The following is a 19,953-nucleotide window of genomic DNA, read 5'->3' as shown; positions in this document are numbered from 1 at the left end:
TATGAATAGATATAAAGCAATGGACTGTGTCTATGTGCCTATGAACTTAACTGCGAGAGGGGACTGTGGTTTAAAAAAATCATGAAAAAGAAAGCTTTCACAGGCTTATCTCAAGCACAGCAGCAAATCTGCAACAGAATGGCTGAAAAAGAAAATAATGACAGTGTTGCAATTGCCGAGTCAAAGTCCAGACCTTAACCCGACTGTGACAAAACCAAGGGAGAGTTATGCATAAATGAACGCCTGCAAACATCAATGAAGTGAAACAACCTTGTAAAGGAGAGTTGGCAAAAACATTATAGAGAGACTGATAAAATCATACATGCTTTCTGTGATATAAATAAAAGTATTTACCTGATATTTGGGGTTAAGATTATAGGGGTGCTGTACCACCACAGGATAGCATCATTACTACACTACCTTAACACTCTGGTTTCAATAGGTAAACGTTTACAATTCAGCACAAGTTCACTAATAAGGACATCCAACCACAATCACCTGTGCATTTAGTACGTTTGTCCCTGATTCAGAAATGTGTAAATCTGGGTGCTTCATATTCAGCGTCAGGATGCCATATGGATTTATCACAATAATATCCAATGCAGCACTTGTGGTAGTTACAGTGTGTAAAATAAATGACTGGATGTCAGTAGATTGCATATATTACTCCCAATTCAAGTTCATAATCATAGTCATGGTGGCTGCTGTAGGACAGATAACTCTGGCTTCTGTTCATCGGTAGTGTGTGGTCTGTCTGGCTGCTGTTTACCTCAGCTGAAGTTGTCTATTTGCTCTAGATTTTAACACTGTTAGATGCTATTATCATCTGTTAGCTACTGTTAGCCAGCATTAGTGAAACTATCTTTGAAGTGGATCTAACATTGTTAGATTTAAACATTTAGCAAATAAACTCTCATCAGATGTGAGAATGTGATCAAACTCTTTCTAGTGACATTTCCACATTATATCACTGTGACCAAGCTACAAAACTGAAGTAGCAAGAAAAAATTGAAGCTGTGTTACACAATTGTGTAGTGAGTGTTTAAGGAGTACAGTTAGTCTGTTCATAGGGGGGGGAAACTATTTCTTGAGAGTATTCCAAAGTTATGGATGCTCTAAGCGTATTAGAGATTGTAACATACAGTGCTAAACAATATAGTAACAGAACTACAGGCTGAGCTCTGTTTTATATAACCAGTTACATATAAAGTCTCCAACGTATGCAAAAAAATCAGAGCGTATGTTTTTATGCATTAAGTAAAGCTGTCCTGGCTCAGCACCGGTCCCCAGTCACCTTGGGTTGGGGATATTCGCACAGGTATTGTGTAGTTTAATGTCTGTTGGCACAGAAAATCCCTAAAGCACTTCATGTTGCACCTTAGGGGTAAAAGCCAGAGGCTGGAGATGCTCTGTCAACCACATCAGCTCACCATAGAAGGGGTAAATGGCTTTTTGTAGGACAGAATTCAGTTTGGTTTCAGCCCCTATGCTACTGCCTTCAGGCTGTAGCAGCCAGCCTCTTTTTTTAAACCAGTTTGTTTATTCTGCTCGCCTTCTGTATCACAGCACTGCCTATTCTGCACACCACAGCAAAGAACAGCCACTGGCTAATGCTGATTCAATAGCAGCACATACGTTTTTATACCTATTGCTACTATTTATGAATGGGTACTCGAGAAACTGCACCATTTCTATCTCTTCGCCTCAATACTGAGAGGTGACTCTGCACCGAGGTGAAGAGGCAGTGAAGTCGGTTTGAAGCTATTCACTAGTTCACCTTCACCTTGCTGACACTAACTGCAGACACCAACATGCAAGGTGCACCAGGGTGCAATTTGAGAGCAAAAAGATTGCTTTTTAAAAGTAACATGATTTTTACATTGTGCAGATATACTGTGTACTCAGTAGTAGCATGTGTTAGCCCCGACAAAACTGGTCAAAAATCACAAGGCATAGTAGATTATTTTACTCAGCTCATTCATTAAAGATAAGACGTGCATTCTCATCTAGGTACACAAATTACAACCATGTCTTTTGAAAGATGATGATGAGATGAGATGATGAGATAGCCTTTATTTATCAGTTGCAGGTCTTTTGCCCACAACCGAGATGACAGACCTTGCCGACCGTACATACAATACACACATCACATTGGGGAGACAGGTCAGGCTAGGATAGCGAGGAAAAAAACATCGAAATGTGCAACACAAAAGGATAATACAGGAATGCACAAGTATCAACACACCATAACACAATAAACACAGACAAGCAACATGGGAAAGTGTTCCAGTGTGTACATCTGATCTGGGACCGCTGCAATCTTTGACTGCGCCTCCAGCTGACCCGATGTCCACATCAGAGGGGAGGAAAGTGTTGGAGGTGGCGTTGGATCCGGGGTAGGGAGGGTGATGCGTCAGTTAGTGCTTATCAGTATCAGTATATGTATGTGTGTGCGTGTCCATAGTTCAGCTGAGACAGTGTCCTTTGCCCCGCCAGGCTAAGTAAACAGTCTTCCAGCCAACCCAGGTGGCCTTGCCGGGAATGGGAAGGAACAGACTCAACACAGTCGTTATCAGGGAGTTTTTGTTCGGCTCCAGCCTTGAGCCCAGAGCTGGCGCCGAAGGGGTAGCCGCATTATGATGGTAATTTTTCTTTTGCAAACAACTCATGAGAATTTCAAGCTGTTTTTAACACTCCGACACTGGTCTCTCAATCTCCCGTTAATAGCTGCGAATTTCTCCGTGATGTTATTAGCCGTCGATTCTGTGGTCTTGTCACTCTTTTTTGCTCACATAGCAGATTCTGAGACATCACGACCACAGCCAACTGATCCGAGATGTAGCTTCCGCCCAGAGATGTTGTTCTGAGTTGATTCTTTCCTGATGTAATCGAACATACATACGCTCAAAGGTGTTATTGTGAGCATTCACTGCAGTCGTAAGCGCCTCCAAGCTCTTAACCATGCTGCCTTCAGTGAGCCCTTTCTGAGAAGTCGTTCCAATCCCAGCGGGCAGCCTTGTGGGGGTTTGAACAGCCGGTTCCGCTCTCTTAATTCTCCGATAAGCCAGGGCCAAGCCAGCTCCAATCAGCAAGAACCCTGTTATCATGGTTCAGAATAGGCAGATATCTTCAGCGTCCTCGATCGACAGTCCCGTCAGGCACCAGTGTTGGGTAAGTTACTTTAAAATAGTAATTTAGTTACATTACTAGTTACTTCTATCAAAAGTAACTCAGTTACTTCAAGTTACTCGTTACTTTCAAAGTAACTAGTTACTAGGGAAAGTAACTTTGGTTTTACTCAGAATTCTCTTGTTAATGTGTTGCTTCCATAACTTTGCCAGTCTTCTAGCTTGCTTACTTGCCACAAGTGCACTGTGCCACCTACCAATAGAAAGGAAAAGATAATACATATTTCCACGAGAGAAATCCCACGCCTGGACCGTCATTGACTGCTGCCAGGATTCTAGCCTATGTCACAACGTCATGTGCGCCTTTTACATCCAACACAAAAACTGCAGTCGTGGTGCTTTGATTGTACTCAGAACTCGGAAATTCTGCCTTCTGAATAGGAAGATGTAGGTAACACCAGACTGCAGATGAGCTGCATACAGGGCTGGACGGGGACAAAAAATCGGCCCGGGCATTTTGACTAGAGACCGGCCCACCATTATAGGAAAAATCATAAAGCCTTTGAATGAAAACAAACGCTGTTGTGACAGTGATGTTCACTGTTTTGATGGTATATATGCATCAATCGTTTGTTGTAAGATTCAGATAATTATTTTTTAAAAGCTAGACATTTTAAATGAGAATAAGAAAGAAAATTATTTCTTTGTGCCCACCTCTCCCTGTTAATGCCCCACCTGGCGCCCCTGGCAAAACTTTGCTAGATCCGCTCCTGCACAGTTACCAGCTGTCAGCTACCTAAAAAGGATCCTGGGGTTAGTTGTCTCTCAGAAACAGTTCATAACTTCCCTTCAACTCATTCATGTCACCTAAAAGGTAAACCTGTTTCTCCATCACCTGTTCAGCTCTGATGATTCAGTAAGGACATCTCCTGGTTTCATCTTCATGTTTCCCTCTCACCACATAACCAAACCGATATCATGACCAGCAGCTTTTTTGCAGCTGTGGCTCCAGCAAACATCAGCTGATACTAGGAATTAATATTAAATAAATCCTAACAACAGCTGATCAAGCTTAAACGTGCTGCTGTTGTTTAACGCGACATCCGCTGGTTTCCTCTTTCTGGCGCAAAGTGGGCGATAAACAAACAAGAGAGCCGATCAGCTGATCATTGATCAGTTTTCATGATTGAAGTAGAAACGGGAGAGGGAGGGGGGAGAATGAGAGAAGAAGAGGCAGCTGTGCAGCAAAGACACAGAATAACTCCAGCTTTGTGCCTTTTTCAATGTAGCCGAATTACGGGACAAACTGTTCCTTTTCACCTCAATAAGAAATGCGTAATATTTTCTCTGAATACCAGACGGGACGGTTGGCAACTCTAATAACTTATGAACAAAATAAAGTTTAACATCGTTAACATCATAGCACCCACCCAGCTGTATAGAAACTCCGTCATGCTAGCTAGTACGCAGTACGGAAAAAGTCAGCACAACAAAAATAAACTCCACCTAAAATTGGTTTATATCTGACCCAGATAGACTGCAGGTCATAACTTCTTACCTGTAGTTCAGTTCACACTTGGACCGGCGGCCGCCTCAGGTCTCTTTTCCTTCTCTTCCACCTGCTGGCCTCCAACACTTGCTAATGTTATTGAATCTGTGGAAGCTCCGCGATAGCCACCGCACGAAGTAACGAGTAACGACCCTATCTAAATCCCAGTAACGACTAACGCGTTCCTGATTTTGGCATAATAACTAGTTACCGTGCTCGTTACCACAATAATAACGTAGTTACTGTAACGCGTTACTTAATAACGCGTTAGTCCCAACACTGTCAGGCACACAATCCTCTGCCACCCGTCCATCGTGTATCCGGCAGGGAAAGTCCTTCCAGGGCACTCGGGTTCTCCCGAGCCCAGACTTCTTGTTAAAGGGTGTCAATAGCATTCAGATCCCAGTTCATCAAATCCATAATTCTCTTTTAAGTTTTAGACACAGACTGTGAGAGAGTGTTCCAGGGAAAGTAATACAAAAAAGACACGAGACTAGACAAGGACATAAGAACTAGCAAGGAAGATAAGGGAGAGGAGAAAAAGTGCATCTGTCTCCTCCGAGAGCCAAAGAAAAACACAACAGACCTAAAAATTGCAAAAGTTTTATCAAATGGACATAAAAACACTGGCCAGTAGTTTCCATTTCCTCATCTTGCAGTCTTCCCACCAGCCAGGTCATTATTCATTCAGTGCAGTTAAAGCACAATTTTGCCATCTAATGACTACGATGCAAAGCATTGCCAAATGAACCTCTCAGTGTAAGCCCCCTCTCAGTAGCAGAGCTGGGTTGTGAACTCTCACCCATCATTACCATACAGTTGTTATTGTTGAATTTTTGGAGGACTAAACAGCTCCCAGCTGGACATAAGAATTGCAGGATTTTGTTGTTTTAGATGTTATTTTATAGACACAAGCTGGACAATATGTATAATCACAAACAGCCCAATAACACCACTACCACAGGTAATAGTCCATTGCAAGCAGCAGGGGTATGTCTAGAAGGGTGGTATGGGGTGGCGCCCGCCCCCTTAACATCTGTGACTGCCCAGACTCATTTGAGATTGTTAGAGTGCTCTCTTTCATTCCCTGGCAACCATCCCGTGCTTGCTGTTGGATACGGATGCATCACTAAGACAATGCTAGTCAATGGTTCTGAGTGCTACGTCCATCTACATGCTTTAAAAATCTGCCTTTTGCCAGAGACATGAGTAGGGTGAAAAATCACATATTTCTTCATGGTTGGTACAAGGTCAGTTATAAATTTCCAAACTTATGAACTCAGGTATGACAGTTGTCTTAACACATTTTATTTTGCAATTCAGAAAAATAACAAAACCTAAGATCCAAAGAGAGACCCATACAACACAAATAAAGTGGTAAAAATACAATTGTGAGGCTTTAGAATGTTATCTTAGTGATCTGATCAGTTATGATTGGGGGGTGGCTGTAGCTCAGGAGGTAGAGCAGGTCACCTACTGATCGGAAGGTTGGAGGTTCGATCCCAGGCTCCTCCAGTCTGCATGCCAAGTATCCTTGGGCAAGATACTAACCCCAAGTTGCTCTCCGATGCGTCCATCGGAGTATGAATGTGTGTGAATGTAGTTAGATAGCACTAAGTATAGATAAAGTGCTTGTGAGAATGGGTGTGACTGGGTGAATGTGGCGTGTTGTATAGAGCGCTTTGAGTACTCCGGGAGAGTAGAAAAGCGCTATATAAGAATCAGTCCATTTACCATGACTTCAAGATGCAGGATGATGCTGATTAGCTTGACCATATAGTCAGGGCATATAGTTAGGGCTGGATCAAGTGAACCTGAATACTCCTTTAGTTATCCTGCAATAAGCCTAGGCTGTTTCTTCTTCATTCACCTTTTTTCCCTCACTATTTGTTTATACACTTCTTTGCATTTAATCATTAGTTATTACTCATCTATAGCACTCATCCACATCATGTATTAATCCTGTGTTCCTCCCCTCACACCCAGTTGTTTCTAGCAGATAGCCGCACCTTACTTAGCTGGTTCTGTCAGGTTTCTTCCTGTTGAAAGGGAGTTTTTCCTTCCCACTGTCGGGAAGTGCTCTTATAGGGAGACATCTAATTGTTGAGGTTTACTCTATGTTATTGTAGGGTCTTTACCTTACAATATGCCTTGAGGCAACTGTTGTTGACATTTGGCAATGTACAAATAAAATTGAACTGAATTGAACTGGAACACCATAACGCGACTCAACGAGTGGTGACAGACATTAAGTCACTAGAAAGAAAAAGAATTATTTGCTTTAAGATCATTTTCAAAGTGGTAGTTATTTCCGATGGTCACCCTGCCTCTGTCACCCTTTTAAAACAATCCTAAAAACACGCCTGCCCAGCAGTCCAGGATGACTCTTGGAGAGGATATTATCCAGGATCACCAGCGACGGAATACAACTGTCATTCATTTTGTCCTACAGCCTTGAGGCTCTGACAGTTGAGTACAAGATCATGCGTGCACATGCCTAAATCATGTGACTGAGCACAGACACACAAACATTTGACATCCGGTCAACAATCAGACTTCGATGTTTCAGGGAAGCTGCAAGTTTAGAGGAGACATTTCAAGCTCAGTCTCACCACAAGGTCATAGCCTGCAGGCAGCAGCAGTAGCAGCAATAACGGCGCTCCATCTCCCAGCCTCATTTAACTGACTGATGCTTTTTGACATGGCGGAGCAATCGAGCCAGTTAGCCTCTGGGAGGCTTCAATTAGGACTGAGACTTAATGCAGCAGAGAACTTTGCAAAGCCCTGATATGAGGTTACAGCCAGACTAAAATCAATAAGGAGAACATGGTTATAGGCAGCTACTGTATGCTTCGCCTGACACTTATGGAAGTACTGTGACAGAGAGTTTTCCATTTCTAGCAGATGCAGACTTTCGCTAGCTTGAATAGTTGTCGCCTGAAAAAGCGTTGAAACTCTCACAGCCAATTAGATATTTCTCATTGAAGTGGTAGTTTGAGGCAAACAGGTTTGTGAGACTGAGTCTTAAAGATGCGTTTTTAATCTCAAAGAGACATAAATTGGAAATTGTTTCAGCTGCACCTGTTGCCTATATGCGGCATTACACACAGACACACATTTTGTTCCTTTATGATAATGAAATAAAGGAGCAGAGCTGTGAGTGACGCAGCCGCCACACTATTTCACAGCTCCTCCGACAGATCCATTTCCTTGCAGCAGGCATGTGATCCAGCTGAGGCCCCTATATAACTGCCTCTGCCACCTCGCATCGGTCGTACATTGCTGATTTATGGATAAGATGCGTGCAGTTATACACTCCCTCAGGGGACCAAGCCTATTTGATTCTGTCTGGGGCTTTTAACAGTCCACGCTGGGCTCCGCAAAGTGGAATATGATGAACTATGGCAATGATTTTTCATTTATTTAGGCCTGGTCATTCTCGAGTTGGCATAAAAAGTCCAATTTGGGATTATTTTTGCAACCAAATGCAATTATTTTATTCAGTCCACACGCTCGCCCCAGCTTCATGAATTAACTGCAAATGTCATATGTTGCAGTTTTGTCTAACTTCTCTGATTTTGAGGACATTTGCGAAATCCCATTTTCCCTTTTCATCAAAGCAAAGGCAGAGATATTCTGTGGCAGCAAAACAATGTTTGATGGAGCAGCCGAAAAAACAACTTTGAGTCAGGCAGACCTTGAGGTTGGCTGTACATCATTTTCCCCCCTACAGTGCGAGTGCATCATTGTCTGGGCTGTAGCAGTCAGAAATGACAACAGAGGGTGACACTGAAAGGTCCCCAAGTTCAGCAGCCTGAAAAGTCACTGGGCTGGCTCTGACAGAACGCCACAAAGGAAGAGGGGAGGGGTTTTGACAAAACAACAACCTTAAAGTGCTCCAAATCTCTCTGGCAAACACAAAAGAAATGTACATATTGTTTTCCTGCTCTATCCCTCACACGCTCTGTACTCTGAGTTTCACTTAATCTAAGCTCAAAGACAGAAGAGATCTATATAGTTCATACAATTCACTTCTGGGTCTGTATGCCATTCATCCATCCAAATAATCTATACATCCATTTCTACTTCTATTTATTAGTAGGTCTGTATAGTTATGAAGCATAACTATGAATGAATGCATGCAAATTTTACATCGCCCATCACTCTTAAGTTTTCCATCCAGGTCCTGCTTCTCAAAAGGAACAATTATTTGTCTATGGTATCATAATGGACTCAAATTTTAAGGGGATTTTGGATTGTTTTCAGCCTTGTTTTCAGTTTTTGCTTCAACCCACTTTTTTAATGGGGGATGAAGCCAGTTACATAAAGATAGCTGATAGCTCTATGCTGTAGAATGCTGTAGAATTTGGTATTGACATGCTCCATATCTCCGTCTGTTTGTGGGTGGAAATCCATTTTTGCTTATGCTCTGTGTGTGGATTTGTATTGCATTGACTTTAATTATTTTTTTAAATTCTGGTGTTCTACCTGTCCTCTCACCATTGATAATTCCTTTGCCATCATCACTCTCAGCAGGGTGTTGTGTTATTTCCTGCTCAGAAGCAGAAAAAGTATTAAATGAGAAAGCTATTATACTGCATACATCAAACATTATTCAAAGGTCCTGTTTTTCTGGTCTTCTTTTCCTCTTTCAGATGGCATTTGAAGTAAAATCCACGTGATACTGGCCACATAAGTAACAGGTTTTTGACTAAACTTGCCATTTTTCTTGGCAACAGGCTCACAAAGGTGAAAACTCATCATCGGTCCTCACCAGTTGCTGTGTGCTCTTTTGCCCTCTTGAAGAAAGGGGACTATTTGGGCTGAACCAACTGCAATAAACGTGTCAAGTGTAAAATGTAATTCTTTTGTCCAACAGTGAAGCATCCCGGGATGCCAGCGTTCCAATCATTTCAACCATGCACTTTACAAATGCTGTTAACCAATTCCCAGAAAAAAACTGAGACAGTTTAAGATTAACTGTCCCTTTTTAATGGTAAAGTCCTGGAGAGTTCAGCCACTCTGTGATGTAAAGGTGACAAAGAAAACTGAAGGCAAAATTAGAACTTTTCCTAGAAAAAAGGAGAAACAAAAACTCTCAAATAACACTTGTTAGTTATTTCTATATTTGCAGCCTTCCAACGACTCTCTCTGTCTCTCGCTAGCGAAGTAAAAGTAAAGTTAGTTTTCAGCTACGAGACCGACACGGAACCCGACTTATTAGCCAGAGGTCCTTTTACTACGGTTCGGAGCCGCAGACCTGTTTTATATATGCACGGAATAGTTTTACATACGAGATCGCTGCAAAAAGTGCAGCCTTACCTAATGTCCACCCTACAGTTACTCGTTATATATTAAGATATAAAAATCTAGTTGGTATTGCTATGGCGAATAAGCTTCAGTAAAAGTAATAAATCACACAGCAATAGTACATTCGTGTAGCTGGAAAAAGCTTGACAATATATTATGTAATCTAAAGTATTCAGAATACGTTACTCTCATTGAGTAACGTAATGGAATATGTTACAAAACACATTTGGGGGCATGTATTCTGTAATCTGTAGTGGAATACATTTTAAAAGTAACCTCTCCAACACTGAATGTAATAGTTGGTCATTAGATCAATCTTACAGAGAAGCCCAGACCTCTCCATGTAAACCTACTACAGCTCTCCTCCAGGAGAACACCAAGGTGTTACCAAGAAAGCCAAGTAAAACTCTCTCCACCGTGCCCTAAATTCCATTGTGTGCCTTGTGTCTGCCCTCTGATGGTCATGTTGCTATAGGGACAAGATAAAGACACAATTGCTTCAATTTTCAGGCATGACCTGTATAAATACTGTACTACTCAGAAATCAGAAGAGAAACAACATCGTTACAGTCACTGCCCCAACAGTTCGCATACAACCTACACACGACTTTTCCACTTCTTCGTGCTTTCAGTTTCCACCTTGATTTAGGCGGTTCTGTAATTAATTTGCATAATTTACTTTAAAGAATATGAATTGAAACATGTAAATGAATAAAATATATATTCATAACTATCCAAACACAGGAGAGCATCTATTGTGAAGCAGCCAAGTGCTTCTAACACCTGGAACTACAAATGCATAAAAAAAACCAAACAAACAAACAGCTGTGCATTTTTGCACATTTAAATGAGCAGATCAGAATTAAATATTCGCAGGTAGCAGGTAAAGGAGCGTGTGCTCCTCTGTATTAGACTGCACTTGCTGTTGCCACGGTAACATGGAGAGTCACTAAATCAAGAAGGACTGAAACTTTAGGTATTAAAACTTTAATCTGACTGACATGACACCTACTTATAGAAGTTACATATATAATGAGTGAATTTTCAGGGCATAAATCAGGATTGTGAATATGTTCCATCGTAAAGAGAAATGACTGTGCAAGGCACACATGAAGAAGTGTGTGTGTACAGTACATAAGTTGTGGATTCATCGTCGCTTTCAGACCTTTTGATATGTGACGCAGGAATGTCTCCCCTCATTAGACCTGACTTCCCCTTCCTCCCCTCTGCTGCTGACAGGGAGAGACTCATATCCTACCCCCACCAGTCGGCTCTCACAGTATGGCATCAGTCCATCCGCATGAGTAACTCCAGCTCTTCCCTCAAGTCAGAATCAGTGCTTACGCTTGATCCGATTGGCCACGCACGTCAGCATCACCTCGTGTGAACAGAGGAGATAAAGCATAAAGGTTCACCCTTTGATGTCTGGCCAAGTGCTGAGCCTTCACAGTCACCACGTTAATATAAAGTACATTTCCTCTGGGTGTCAACTTATTGTTTCATCTCCTAATCTTTCCATGGTGTCAGACTCATTTGTCTCATCCTTGTAGTTCCTTGTGTTTTGCTCCCTCAAAATCACTGTAACGAGTCTGAGGAAGACTTACCTGGAGAAAACAAAGAAGCAGCAAAAACATTAAAGGTACTTGTCAAACTGAGCATCAGTTTGGGGAGGAAAGGTGATTTAAGGGACTTTTGTCAACATACCACATAGGCTGGTCTGAGTTTTTCTGAAACTGCCAGAGGTCAGAGGAGAATGGGTGATAGGAAGCCATCAGTAGTCCAAATAACCAGCTGTTACAATGAAGATATGTGGAAAAACATCTCTGAGTGCGCAACACATGACACCTTGAAGCAGATGATGTACAGCAATAGGTGAAGTGCTGTGCTTTAACCAGAAGAACCAATGTTGTATGTTAATTTATGTTTTTGTAGTATGTTGGGGTTTAACCTTTTACAGTGGAGCATCCCTGTGTGCTTGTTTTACAGCTGACTTGCACATGGAGACCAAGGTTCTGTGATCAGCTGTAACTATGGCTACTGCTGGGCTCTGTATCTGATAGACTTGTCATCAGAAGAAAAATGTGTAACATAATAAATAAGGCTGTAACTGACTTAAAATTGAAACAGCTACATTGAATTTATTGAATTATATACACAAGTCATTTTAATATTCAGTAAAAACATACGTAAAATCCTCAAATCTTTCTGTTTATACCCTTCACTGCTATGTTTTTTGCCATTAGACTGTACACAGATACAGGGGAGTCAGTCAAATCCAGTCTACTATATGCTACTATATTCACATTCTGGTCACACCTAACCTTGCATCACAGAGCTCTAAAAAGTAGCTAACCGATGTTTAAATGCAGGCATCACAACCAAATGTACACAAACATAAGAAAAGAAAAAGAACTTGCAGATGCTGCCCGCTGCATGTGTGTTATTAACCTCCTACATTTAAACACGCACACCTGAGAGGTTTCCCTGGAAACCAGAAGCAAAGAAAGGACTCGCACTGAGTGTTTTTAGTGAACATGTCCATTCAACCACACATCTCTGTTCTTTTGCACAGCTGAACCTTTTTATCTAAACTCTTGTCATTTATCTGCAAATGCGAAACAAACATCCCCATACAGTGTGAAAGCATTGTGAAAATTTCCTTTAAAACCCTGTTCATTTCTAACAGCTTGCGTAGCCTCTTTAGTGGATTACCAAGTCTGTGATAAAGAAGCTTCCACAGATGTTATCTTGCCACAATAGGCCTAAGCAGATGACTTTTACCGCATGTGCAGAGTTTTCAGGTATTCATAAAGACACATTATGATTACGTGATGAATAATCATTTGTACCCAGAAGCTCCACGGTGTTAATTGGCAGAGCCATCGCCATCCTCCAGTCACAACTCTGCAGCTAGGGGGAAAAAAACAAAACACAAAACCGTGCCAATACTGCTATCGTTCAGGAACTGTGCACGATCATGTGATAGCTGCTAAATTATTAGCCACCAGGCAAACCATGTGTCAAAGTGAGCGAGAGAGCAAGTGTGCACTTGTGTGCGAGGGTGAGGTTACAGGGAATGAAAATAAGCATAGCTTGGATCTAGCCCTGCCTAATTTAAAACTATCAAGTTGTCTAATTGGTTTTAAATGAAGCCCTCTCTCTCTTTTGCGTGCTTGTCCAATTAGCGTAGCGTTAACTTCAGGATATAATCTCTTCCTGTCACTGTTTTTCCGAATGCTCCAGCCGAGGATAAGTCGTGAGCCGTCAAATCATAAATTCTGTCAGTCTGGCTCACTGTCGCAGCAAGGCAGAAGACACGGCCTCCCTGGGGATCTTAGAGCTTATGGTCGTTAAAGGAGAGCTTGGGAAAGGAAGAAGGCTTAGTAAAGGTAGAATGAAGGCATATCAGTTGTATGTTCATGTGCAGTCAGCGTGAATACTTGAAGGCAGCAGTACCCCCAGAGGTTTTGCATCATTTTTAGACAAAGGAAGAAAAAAAAAAGAACAGAAAACTTTGAGCCACAAACAGCAACATGAATTAAAATCACATATGTTGCGTGTAGCTGAGATCTCGTGTTAAAAGCCGCTTGCACGTTCAGGATTTCCCCGTTGCCTCCTCAACACTGTAGCTCATAACCGATTCTCTTTTATATGGCTACCCTTTGCAAATAAATGGGACATTCTATCACTTTCTAAACAGCAGGTTTCTCATGTTAGCTTTAACATGCTTTCATCAAAGAGCAGACATAAACATGTCTGCTCGCAAATGCTTTTTTTAAAATCCCTTCACGAAAATGCGATTGCATCATTTCTTTTGAAGTTATTTCGATGTAGATGACGGCAAGATAGATAAATAACAAAAATGTGGGCATATCTGTTTGAGAGATTTATGGATGGATGTTTTCTTTATTTATTTGTTTAGTTTTTCCTCATACTTGGAGGGCTGGAAAGCCAAGAAAAAGGAGGGGGAAAAGCATGTTGTCCATAAAAAATATCATCGCACCTGTAGACAGGTTGAACTGGTCAATGTCATGATGTGAGGATGTCTGTGAATGAGATATATGCTATATCTGATGATCAGAATCCCATGTAATAGGGAAAGACATGCACTTGTTTATTAGAGGGGGAAAAAAGAAATGCAGGAAGGCGGTGCTTTTGAGAGCGTAGTGTTGGGAGACGCAGTGGCACCAAAAAGTGTGCCTCTCTTTGGGATGCATGTCTTGATCAGTGAGATGGGAGGAACGGGAGGCTGGGAAAACAGCTTGTACAGCCGCTATAATCAGCCACAGCTTTGGCAGAGAGTGGCAGCACTTTATTACTTGTCTAAGTAAATGTATAATTGAGCGAGTCACTTCATCCACTGCTGCACAAGCCTGTGCACCGAACACTGGCAACACACAGGCGAATTTATTTCCAATGAAATCTTGCCAAATGGGAGCTGACTGGCGTGCATCAGGAGAGCTCACGATACTGGATTCCTACTCCACCTGTCCCCTAAACACTAGCTTGGTTTTTTTTTTGTTTAGTTCCCTTTTTTTATATTGTGGGGAATGGTGTCTGTGAAGGTTCTCAGTCATCCAGGTCATCGTAGTCAAAGGAGCTTGCAAAGACAAGCGTCTGGACTTCTTTAAGTTGCTTGAAGACATTTCAACTCTCATCCGGGAAGCTTCTTCAGTTCTAAGGTCAAATGGTGGGGAGTCCCAGATTTAAACCTAGTGGGAGTTTTGGTTTGAAAGAGGAGTGAAAGAAGCCATCTATGTCCACTGTGAGCGACCATCTTTGAACAGAGGCGGTGGTTTACGACACCAACTATCTGCCATCTATAATCCAGTTTTGAGTTCCCTCCCCAGACGCCTTAATACCCACTTACATCTTGGGCCATCTGACCTCAGGAATTCGCATGATAAGGTGGGGCCAGGTTTCACAATGAGCTCACCCAAAACTCTGGCTGATTGGGACCCACACCCAGTTTCACACCTTGGCTCAGGCGATTAGAGGATCATCAGGGGGTCCTTTTGTCCCTCTGTGGGGGGATACTCCCACTAGGTTTAAATCTGGGACTCCCCACCATTTGACCTTAGAACTGAAGAAGCTTCTCGGATGAGAGGTGAAACGTCTTCAAGCAACTTAAAGAAGTCCAGACGCTTTTCTTTGCAAGCTCCTTTGACATTGTGGGGAATGGTGCAAAGTATTTTGTGTCAGATTTAAACTGTATTTCCGAATAAACCCTGGAAACTGAAAAATATTGCACTTGGCTTCCCTGGGGACGGTATTAAATGAAAACACCGAGATCAAACATACGCTACACTTTCAATTAGATGCCATTCCACTTGATCTCTTATGTAAAAAGGCATGTGTTGCAATTAGTTCTGATTGAGTTCGTTTTATTAAAACGGCCTGGAGGTTGTGAAGAAAGTCGGCATATTGATGTTCATCCTGGCAATCTATCTGGAAGTCAAATGTTAAAATCATTACACTGAACTTCTGAGTTGCTATTTGACATGAAGGAAAATATATCTGATGCGTACTAGGCGTAATACAGTACGAGGCTAATATTTGCAGACCTGATATTTGCAGAACTAAGCATCGATCCCAACACTATTGGTATGTAAACGATCCTAGTGCGATATGATCGATACTACTATTGATATTGTTTCTGTCGTTTAAGTTCAGTATGTTGCCCCCTGAATTGGAAATGAATAAATATACCTCAAACATCGACTATCAAAAATTTCTTTGTGATGACTGTCACGTCTATTTTATTTGTAGCCTATAGCACATTTAACAGAAAATGACCCAAAGAGACAGTTCTCCAAAAAACTCAAAATATTACATGCGCTGGCTTTAGAGGTTAAAAATATCGATATCGGCAATACTGGCCTTGTATTTACTCGGCATCTGATCGATACCAAAATTTGCGTATTGGCCAGCACTAGTGCAGTTTCTTTGTGATAAATGGGGGAAAAGGAGATGATACTAGATATCTCACCCTGAGAACAGGTGCTGTCTTCATCATCCCAGCTCAAACAGGAATTACCTCAATAATATAGAAACAGGAACAGAAGGGGTTTAATTTCCACAGTGCTTTCTGCATCATTAACAATGGCTTTGATTAATGGTTAACATCCCACCCAAAGCCCCACCTGTGAGAATCGCAATAAAGATGATCGTTTTGTCGGGCTGCAGCAGCTCTTCGATTCCCACATGTGGACCGAGAGATTAAACAGGAAAGCAAAGGCGCGGGGGGTAAATTTTTTTACTCGCACCTGTACTTAAGACACCGGCGGTGCAAATATTGTGACTTTCTAATCAGCAATTTTGGTGCTAGTGCATAAGGGGCACACAGTAGGCGTGTTCGATGGTGGGGAAAATAGCCTCGCATCAGTTCCTCTATGTTTTCTGCCGACCTCTTTGCAGTTTTGCAACCCACCCATGTAATCCATCATGGAGACATTAATTATGTACTAAGCTCTTCCAGGACAAAGACTCTAATGAAGGGCCTGTCAACATAGGCCTTTCCCTAAACCAGTGCAGTCACAGAGGTGGGAGGGACGCTTGTGCCAAGCAACCCCCCAGGTCTCTCAGTTGGATCTTATCTTGAGGAGGAAAGCAAAAGCCATTCAACTGCACTTTCAGCACCTGCGTTGTTCTAATGCTTGCTCCACTGCATACCTGGAAGTGCAAACTAATAGATGCACCAGTGTCTCTGGTGTAATGCTAATTTGGTAGCAATGCTAGTAGCCTTGATTCATGTTCATGAGCAAAGAGGGAGTATTTTATTCTATTTTTTCCACTAGTTCTTCATAATTTGTCACAGCAGGGTTTTTTAAAGGGATTAAACATTAATCTGTCTTCATTTTCAGTCAACACAGAAGCTATAATAGGAGCAGGTCACATTTAAAAGCTGCTCACTGAAAAACAATTGCTGATATATGATATTTCTATAGGACTTAGAAGATGTTTGCATGTAAAAGACGCAGCAAACTCATCTACATGCAATGTAATTCTTTTCATGGAATCTGTCTAGGATGATAATATCTCCATTCTAGACCAAGAAGATATTTTCCATTCAGATTCTGACTAAATTAAGCAAACTACACGTGCACGCCACTGTTTGTTCAAATGGTGCCATTACAATTTTTCAAAAGCTGCTGAAGAAGGGATAATTATCAGCTGTGTGCTTTAATAACATTTAAATGATGCTCGCAACCGCAGAATCCACCTCAACACCGTTCTTGTTTACCTCTCTTTTGAACACTATTACTTTTCACTTCTTTTTTGGGTTTTTTTGCCTGTTGTCTGCTAATATTTTCACCTTGTTAAAGCTTCATATCCCAGCAAACAACTGTTAAACCAATATTACAGCGTTTTGTAATATGCATTCAAACTTGCTAGGAGACAAAAAGCAGACACAAAACAGAGTTAAATGAGAAGATTGATATGACTTCATGTCTGTAAGCAGAAGTACAGCTTTGTGGTTGTACGCCTCCACCAGATAATCCACTTGCAGTTTGCATCCATTTCTGTCCAAACTCACTCGATACAAGAGAGTAAAGACTTTGAAGGAATTTAAAGATTTGTGTCATCAATTCATATGTAGAATGTGGTCATAACCTTCCCCTCCCCTCTATAGACAGACAATCATTCATACTTATATTCAAACACGGTTAACCTAACATGCATGTCTTTGGACTGTGGGAAAAAGTCGAAGTACCCATGCAGGCATGAAAATTGTGAAAATCCACAGAGAAAGGCCCCAGGACCTAACCACCACATCACTATGCCACTCTATAATATTAGCACTTCATCGTTCTATCCTCTTAAATACCTCCTTTAAATGTTGCAGTAATTACTGTGTTTATTCTTCAGTTACAGCCAAAACAAGAGAAATGATGTGATCACAGTCTTGACTTATGAACACCAAAATCTAATCAGCTCCTCCCTGAGCCAAAGAGAACATTTATGCCAAGTTTATGTAATGAATTTCTCTCTCCTGGCTTCAGGGTATTACTTGCAGAAGAATGAAGCTCACATGATGTCACAATGACCTTGACCAAAATCTAATCCATTTATCCTTTAGTCCAGGCGAGTCTTTGCGGCCAAAATTTGGAGATATTCATTTGAAGACTTCAAGAGGTACACTATTCATCCGCCAGCCGCAGAGGTATGAAAATTAAGCAAGACTCAGCAGATAATTAGCTTGTCTTTGCACCAAGTATGTAAGCAAGGAGAAAAGCAACGCAATAAAACAACCGGGTACATGCTTCATGAAGAACTATTTCTTCAAAACACAGCAAATGTTTGTGCATTAAATCATTTCTGATGTGAAGTTGCTTATGTGCACAAGTCTGGTGGGATCCCTAATCATGTGCCCCAGACAGAAATGACAAGCCAGCCAGACAAAGTATCCTGCCAATCGGCCAGACCGAGACTGAGGTATGTAGGCGGCATAATGGATTGAAGACAGAGCCAGGACAGGGCTGCTGCAGGTCTGCTCTCAGTTTCAGCCAGACACCTCGCAGCAGTCATGGCCCCAGCTGAGCTCCGAGCCTCAGAGGCAGGGAGAGATGGCTCAAGGTGTGAAACTCAGCCATAACTGAGCCGTGTGGGCTTTTGTTTCATGGCTAATTACCGCTGACTCCTGACTCTCATCGCTTCCCCCACACACCTCTTGCTTTCTCTTTCCTCCATCACCCCTGTGCTCTGCTCTGTCTTGCTGTTCACCAGTGGAAAAGGTATTACTAATGACAGAAGAAGGTTACCCAATTTATCTTCGGGCAAAACCTTTCAGAGTTAGCTCTACTTGTGTCCCTGCAGAGCTCAGATTGCCGAAGAGGGTGAAAAAGGCATGCACAGAGGAAAAACAGTAACAAACAGGAACTTGGCTGATCCTGATTTTAATTTGCTTCAAACAGCCAACTATAATATTTCTGGTTTATTATTTATTTATTATGTATACAATAGCATTTTTAAGGTAAGGAATCTAAAACCTAAATGTATTTCTGAAGTGTGATGGGCAAACCAATTACCAAACACCTAAATGAATGTTCTGATACAGTTTTCTCAGAGAAAAAGGTTGATGTACTTGTAGCTTTAGAGAACACCCGACTTATGAATTATTATTGCTGTTGATGAAGCCTTATCTATGTTGCTGAAATCCACCCAAAATATTGCCTGTAAAGCCACTCAGGTGAACCAAGGAAAACGCTATTTCTCATTGATTTTATCACCAAACAGCAACAGGTGCAAAAAAGTAAACTTAGCTAAAGTTCTTTTGAATTTTTATTACAAAAAAGGATGACAGTGCGATAGCAAAGTGGATACTACAGGACAGAAATGTGCTGATAACACAACTTCAACTCTTTGCAAGCACCTGCACAGACAGCATGCTAACGCTAAGCTAGCAATAAACCCAGAGTAATGTTAAAGCTTTGACTGCTGACATCAGCTCAGCAGCCGGACCCTGAACTTCAACAGGTAACAAAAGCAGTGATGAGAAGTCAGGCTTGAAACTATGGAACGCCAGGACTGCCATAATGAATTAATTAAATACACCATTAAATAATTAATTAAATGTGTCAATAATTAATTAAAATGGGAAATAATTAATTAAATAAATAGTTATGACACATGTAATTAATTAATTATTGACACATTTAATTAATTATTTATGTATTTCACATTTTAATTAATTATTGACACATTTAATTAATTATTGACACATTTAATTAATTAATTATTGACACATTTAATTAATTATTTATGTATTTCACATTTTAATTAATTATTGACACATTTAATTAATTATTTAATGATATATTTATTTATTTCATTTTGGCAGTCCTGGCGCCTGGCTCTCATCATGAAATAATTTTATCTGTCAACCTCACCCATCAAACGCAGGGGGCGGGGTTAACGCTGATCGACTCAAAACCATTGCTTTGGCCTGGTGGCCATTGTTTTTAG

General features: G+C 41.3%; 1 long non-coding RNA gene across 1 annotated transcript in view; it reads right to left on the bottom strand.

The window, feature by feature from the left end:
• Positions 1–12,187: 12,187 nt before the first annotated feature.
• The window catches only part of LOC146499665 (uncharacterized), a 51,918-nt gene continuing 44,152 nt past the window's right edge, over positions 12,188–19,953 (bottom strand). The window contains exon 2 of the long non-coding RNA XR_014870368.1: positions 12,188–19,953. This exon is cut by the window's right edge and continues 22,830 nt beyond it. This is a non-coding gene — a long non-coding RNA (uncharacterized LOC146499665).

Source organism: Neolamprologus multifasciatus, chromosome 17, assembly GCF_963576455.1.
Source record: "Neolamprologus multifasciatus chromosome 17, fNeoMul1.2, whole genome shotgun sequence".
Lineage (NCBI taxonomy): Eukaryota > Metazoa > Chordata > Actinopteri > Cichliformes > Cichlidae > Neolamprologus > Neolamprologus multifasciatus.
Note: the sequence above shows the minus strand (reverse complement) of the source record. Positions and strands in the feature narration are given on the sequence as shown.